The sequence below is a fragment of the Hetaerina americana genome, unplaced genomic scaffold (assembly GCF_022747635.1).
Source record: "Hetaerina americana unplaced genomic scaffold, ioHetAmer1.1.p SCAF_228, whole genome shotgun sequence".
Taxonomy (NCBI): domain Eukaryota; kingdom Metazoa; phylum Arthropoda; class Insecta; order Odonata; family Calopterygidae; genus Hetaerina; species Hetaerina americana.
In genome coordinates this window covers 288,311-295,269 of record NW_027286795.1, presented here as the reverse complement: position 1 = coordinate 295,269, position 6,959 = coordinate 288,311, and positions in this window count along the sequence as shown.

The window sequence follows — 6,959 nt, the reverse complement described above, 5'->3', positions numbered from 1 at the left end:
TTGGTGAAATTCTCACTCGACACAAATCAAAAAAAATGTTTCCATGGTGTGTATTGTTGTTCATTTTCATCAAATACACAAAATAAAACCCAGAGTTAATCATTAAAGACAGGAAATGAGCATAAAAGATGCCTAAGCGCAAATGTTAATGTTAGTAAAAGAGCCCAAATTTCAAAAAATATTGCGAAAAACAACAATCTTCCATTATAGAGTGAATGTTTGAGGTGTATAGAAGGCATTTATTTCATTTTTAGAAATTTTAATTTTTCACATTTTTCCATGAAAAGTGCACATACCCCCCCTTTGGGTTCTAGGTGAAATTCTCACTCGACACAAAACAAACAAAAATGTTTCCATGGTGTGTATTGTTGTTCATTTTCTTTAAATAAAAAAAATAAAACCAAGAGTTAATCATTAAAGACAGGAAATGAGCATTAAAGATGCCTAAGCGCAAGTGTTTATGTTAGTAAAAGAGCCCAAATTTCAAAAAATATTGCGAAAAACAACAATCTTCCATTAGAGAGTGAATGTTTGAGGTGTATAGAAGGCATTTATTTTATTTTTAGAAATTTCAATTTTTCACATTTTTCCATGAAAAGTGCCAATACCCCCCCCTTTGGGTTCTAGGTGAAATTCTCACTCGACACAAATCAAACAACAATGTTTCCATGGTGTGTCTTGTTGTTCATTTTCATCAAATAAACAAAATAAAACCCAGGATAAATCATTAAAGACAGGAAATGAGCATAAAAGATGCCTCGCCGCAAGTGTTAATGTTAGTCAAAGAGCCCAAATTTCAAAAAATATTGCGAAAAACAACAATCTTCCATTAGAGAGTAAATGTTTGAGGTGTATAGAAGGCATTTATTTCATTTTTAGAAATTTTATTTTTCACATTGTTCAATGAAAAGTGCCAATGCCCCCCCCTTTGGGTTCTACACGATAATCACACTCGACACAAATCAAACAAAAATGTTTCCATGGTGTGTCTTGTTGTTCATTTTCATCAAATAAACAAAATAAAACCCAGAGTTAATCATTAAAGACAAGAAATGAGCATAAATGATGCCTAAGCGCAAGTGTTAATGTTAGTCAAAGAGCCCAAATTTCAAAAAATATTGCGAAAAACAACAATATTCCATTATAGAGTGAATGTTTGAGGTGTATAGAAGGCATTTATTCCATTTTTAGAAATTTTAATTTTTCACATTTTTCCATGTAAAGTGCCAATACCCCCCCCCTTTGGGTTCTACACGAAAATCACACTCGACACAAATCAAACAAAAATGTTTCCATGGTGTGTCCCTTTGTTCATTTTCATCAAATAAACAAAATAAAACCCAGAATAAATCATTGAAGACAAGAAATGAGCATAAAAGATACCTCAGCGAAAGTGTTTATGTTAGTAAAAGAGCCCAAATTTCTAAAAATATTGCGAAAAACAACAATCTTCCATTATAGAGTGAATGTTTGAGGTGTATAGAAGGCATTTATTTCATTTTTAGAAATTTTAATTTTTCACATTTTTCAATGAAAAGTGCCAATACCCCCCCCTTTGGGTTCTACACAAAAATCACACTCGACACAAATCAAACAAAAATGTTTTTATGGTGTGTCTTGTTGTTCAATTTCATCAAATAAACAAAATAAAACCCAGAATAAATCATTGAAGACAAGAAATGAGCATAAAAGATACCTCAGCGCAAGTGTTTATGTTAGTAAAAGAGCCCAAATTTCTAAAAATATTGCGAAAAACAACAATCTTTCATTATAGAGTGAATGTTTGAGGTGTATAGAAGGCATTTATTTCATTTTTAGAAATTTTAATTTTTCACATTTTTCCATGAAAAGTGCCAATACCCCCCCCTTTGGGTTCTAGGTGAAATTCTCACTCGACACAAATCAAACAAAAATGTTTCCATGGTGTGTCTTGTTGTTCATTTTCATCAAATAAACAAAATAAAACCCAGGATATATCATTAAAGACAAGAAATGAGCTTTAAAGATGCCTCAGCGCAAGTGTTAATGTTAGTAAAAGAGCCCAAATTTCTAAAAATATTGCGAAAAACAACAATCTTCCATTATAGAGTGAATGTTTGAGGTGTATACAAGGCATTTATTTCATTTTTAGAAATTTTAATTTTTCACATTTTTCCATGAAAAGTGCCAATACCCCCCCCCTTTGGGTTCTACACGAAAATCACCCTCGACACAAATCAAACAAAAATGTTTCCATGGTGTGTATTGTTGTTCATTTTCATCAAATAAACAAAATAAAACCCAGAATAAATCATTAAAGACAAGAAATGAGCTTAAAAGATGCCTCAGCGCAAGTGTTAATGTTAGTAAAAGAGCCCAAATTTCAAAAAATATTGCGAAAAACAACAATCTTCCATTATAGAGTAAATGTTTGAGGTGTATAGAAGGCATTTATTTCATTTTTAGAAATTTTAATTTTTCACATTTTTCCATGAAAAGTGCCAATACCCCCCCTTTGGGTTCTTGGTGAAATTCTCACTCGGCACAAATCAAACAAAAATGTTTCCATTGTGTGTATTGTTGTTCATTTTCATCAAATAAACAAAATAAAACCCAGAATAAATCATTAAAGACAAGAAATGAGCTTAAAAGATGCCTCAGCGCAAGTGTTTATGTTAGTGAAAGAGCCCAAATTTCAAAAAATATTGCGAAAAACAACAATCTTCCATTATAGAGTAAATGTTTGAGGTGTATAGAAGGCATTTATTTCATTTTTAGAAATTTTAATTTTTCACATTTTTCCATGAAAAGTGCCAATACCCCCCCCTTTGGGTTCTAGGTGAAATTCTCACTCGACACAAATCAAACAAAAATGTTTCCATGGCGTGTATTGTTGTTCATTGTCTTTAAATAAAAAAAATAAAACCCAGACTTAATCATTAAAGACAGGATATGAGCATAAAAGATGCCTAAGCGCAAGTGTAAATGTTAGTAAAAGAGCCCAAATTTCAAAAAATATTGCGAAAAACAACCATCTTCCATTATAGAGTGAATGTTTGAGGTGTATAGAAGGCATTTATTTCATTTTTAGAAATGTTAGTTTTCACATTTTTCCATGAAAAGTGCCAATACCCCCCCTTTGGGTTTTAGGTGAAATTCTCACTCGACACAAATCAAACAAAAATGTTTCCATGGTGTGTATTGTTGTTCATTTTCATCAAATAAACAAAATAAAACCCAGAGTTAATCATTAAAGACAAGAAATGAGCATAAAAGATGCCTCAGCGCAAGTCTTAATACTAGTAAAAGAGCCCGAATTTCAAAAAATATTGCGAAAAACAACAATCTTCCATTATAGAGTGAATGTTTGAGGTGTATAGAAGGCATTTATTTCATTTTTAGAAATTTTAATTTTTCACATTTTTCCATGAAAAGTGCCAATACCCCCCCCTTTGGGTTCTACACGAAAATCACACTCGACACAAATCAAACAAAAATGTTTCCATGGTGTGTCTTGTTGTTCAATTTCATCAAATAAACAAAATAAAACCCAGAATAAATCATTGAAGACAAGAAATGAGCATAAAAGATACCTCAGCGCAAGTGTTTATGTTAGTAAAAGAGCCCAAATTTCTAAAAATATTGCGAAAAACAACAATCTTCCATTATAGAGTGAATGTTTGAGGTGTATAGAAGGCATTTATTTCATTTTTAGAAATTTTAATTTTTCACATTGTTCCATGAAAAGTGCCAATACCCCCCCCTTTGGGTTCTCCACGAAAATCTCACTCGACACAAATCAAACAAAAATGTTTCCATGGTGTGTATTGTTGTTCAATTTCATCAAATAAACAAAATAAACCCCAGAATAAATCATTAAAAACAAGAAATGAGCATAAAAGATGCCTCAGCGCAAAGGGTAATGTTAGTAAAAGAGCCCAAATTTCAAAAAATATTGCAAAAAACAACAATCTTCCATTATAGATTGAATGTTTGAGTTGTATAGAAGGCATTTATTTCATTTTTAGAAATTGTAATTTTTCACATTGTTCCATGAAAAGTGCCAATACCCCCCCTTTGGGTTCTAGGTGAAAATCTCACTCGACACAAATCAAACAAAAATGTTTCCATGGTGTGTATTGTTGTTCATTTTCATCAAATAAACAAAATAAAACCCAGAATAAATCATTAAAGACAAGAAATGAGCTTAAAAGATGCCTCAGCGCAGGTGTTAATGTTAGTAAAAGAGCCCAAATTTCAAAAAATATTGCGAAAAACAACAATCTTCCATTATAGAGTAAATGTTTGAGATGTATAGAAGGCATTTATTTCATTTTTAGAAATTTTAATTTTTCACATTTTTCCATGAAAAGTGCCAATACCCCCCCCTTTGGGTTCTAGGTGAAATTCTCACGCGACACAAATCAAACAAAAATGTTTCCATGGTGTGTATTGTTGTTCATTTTCAATCAAATAAACAAAATAAAACACAGAGTTAATACTTAAAGACAGGAAATGAGCATAAAAGATGCCTCAGCGCAAGTGTTAATGTTAGTAAAAGAGCCCAAATTTCAAAAAATATTGCGAAAAACAACAATCTTCCATTATAGAGTGAATGTTTGAGGTGTATAGAAGGCATTTATTTCATTTTTAGAAATTTTAATTTTTCACATTTTTCCATGAAAAGTGCCAATACCCCCCCCTTTGGGTTCTAGGTGAAATTCTCACTCGACACAAAACAAACAAAAATGTTTCCATGGTGTGTATTGTTGTTCATTTTCTTTAAATTAACAAAATAAAACCCAGAGTTAATCATTAAAGACAGGAAATGAGCATAAATGATGCCTAAGCGCAAGTGTTAATGTTAGTAAAAGAGCCCAAATTTCAAAAAATATTGCGAAAAACAACAATCTTCCATTATAGAGTGAATGTTTGAGGTGTATAGAAGGCATTTATTTCATTTTTAGAAATTTTAATTTTTTTCATTTTTCCATGAAAAGTGCCAATACCCCCCTTTGGGTTCTAAGTGAAATTCTCACTCGACACAAAACAAACAAAAATGTTTCCATGGTGTGTATTGTTGTTCATTTTCTTTAAATAAACAAAATAAAACCCAGAGTTAATCATTTAAGACAGGAAATGAGCATAAAAGATGCCTAAGCGCAAGTGTTAATGTTAGTAAAAGAGCCCAAATTTCAAAAAATATTGCGAAAAACAACAATCTTCCATTATAGAGTGAATGTTTGAGGTGTATAGAAGGCATTTATTTCATTTTTAGAAATTTTAATTTTTCACATTTTTCCATGAAAAGTGCCAATACCCCCCCCTTTGGGTTCTAGGTGAAATTCTCACTCGACACAAAACAAACAAAAATGTTTCCATGGTGTGTATTGTTGTTCATTTTCTTTAAATAAACAAAATAAAACCCAGAGTTAATCATTTAAGACAGGAAATGAGCATAAAAGATGCCTAAGCGCAAGTGTTAATGTTAGTAAAAGAGCCCAAATTTCAAAAAATATTGCGAAAAACAACAATCTTCCATTATAGAGTGAATGTTTGAGGTGTATACAAGGCATTTATTTCATTTTTAGAAATTTTAATTTTTCACATTTTTCCATGAAAAGTGCCAATACCCCCCCTTTGGGTTCTACAAGAAAATCTCACTCGACACAAATCAAACAAAAATGTTTCCATGGTGTGTATTGATGTTATATTTCATCAAATAAACAAAATAAAACCCAGAATAAATCATTAAAGACAAGAAATGAGCATAAAAGATGCCTCAGCGCAAAAAGTAATGTTAGTAAAAGAGCCCAAATTTCAAAAAATATTGCAAAAAACAACAATCTTCCATTATAGAGTGAATGTTTGAGGTGTATAGAAGGCATTTATTTCATTTTTAGAAATTGTAATTTTTCACATTGTTCCATGAAAAGTGCCAATACCCCCCCTTTAGGTTCTAGGTGAAAATCTCACTCGACACAAATCAAACAAAAATGTTTCCATGGTGTGTATTGTTGTTCATTTTCATCAAATAAACAAAATAAAACCCAGAATAAATCATTAAAGACAAGAAATGAGCTTAAAAGATGCCTCAGCGTAAGTGTTTATGTTAGTAAAAGAGCCCAAATTTCAAAAAATATTGCGAAAAACAACAATCTTCCATTATAGAGTAAATGTTTGAGGTGTATAGAAGGCATTTATTTCATTTTTAGAAATTTTAATTTTTCACATTTTTCCATGAAAAGTGCCAATACCCCCCCCTTTGGGTTCTAGGTGAAATTCTCACTCGACACAAATCAAACAAAAATGTTTCCATGGTGTGAATTGTTGTTCATTTTCTTTAAATAAAAAAAAATAAAACCCAGAGTTAATCATTAAAGACAGGATATGAGCATTAAAGTTGCCTAAGCGCAAGTGTTAATGTTAGTAAAAGAGCCCAAATTTCAAAAAATATTGCGAAAAACAACAATCTTCCATTATAGAGTGAATGTTGAGGTGTATAGAAGGCATTTATTTCATTTTTAGAAATGTTAATTTTTCACATTTTTCCATGAAAAGTGCCAATACCCCCCCCTTTGGGTTCTATGTGAAATTCTCACTCGACACAAATCAAACAAAAATGTTTCCATGGTGTGTATTGTTGTTCATTTTCATCAAATAAACAAAATAAAACCCAGAATAAATCATTAAAGACAAGAAATGAGCTTAAAAGATGCCTCAGCGCAAGTGTTAATGTTAGTAAAAGAGCCCAAATTTCAAAAAATAATGCGAAAAACAACAATCTTCCATTATAGAGTAAATGTTTGAGGTGTATAGAAGGCATTTATTTCATTTTTAGAAATTTTAATTTTTCACATTTTTCCATGAAAAGTGCCAATACCCCCCCCCTTTGGGTTCTAGGTGAAATTCTCACTCGACACAAATCAAACAAAAATGTTTCCATGGTGGGTATTGTTGTTCATTTTCATCAAATAAAC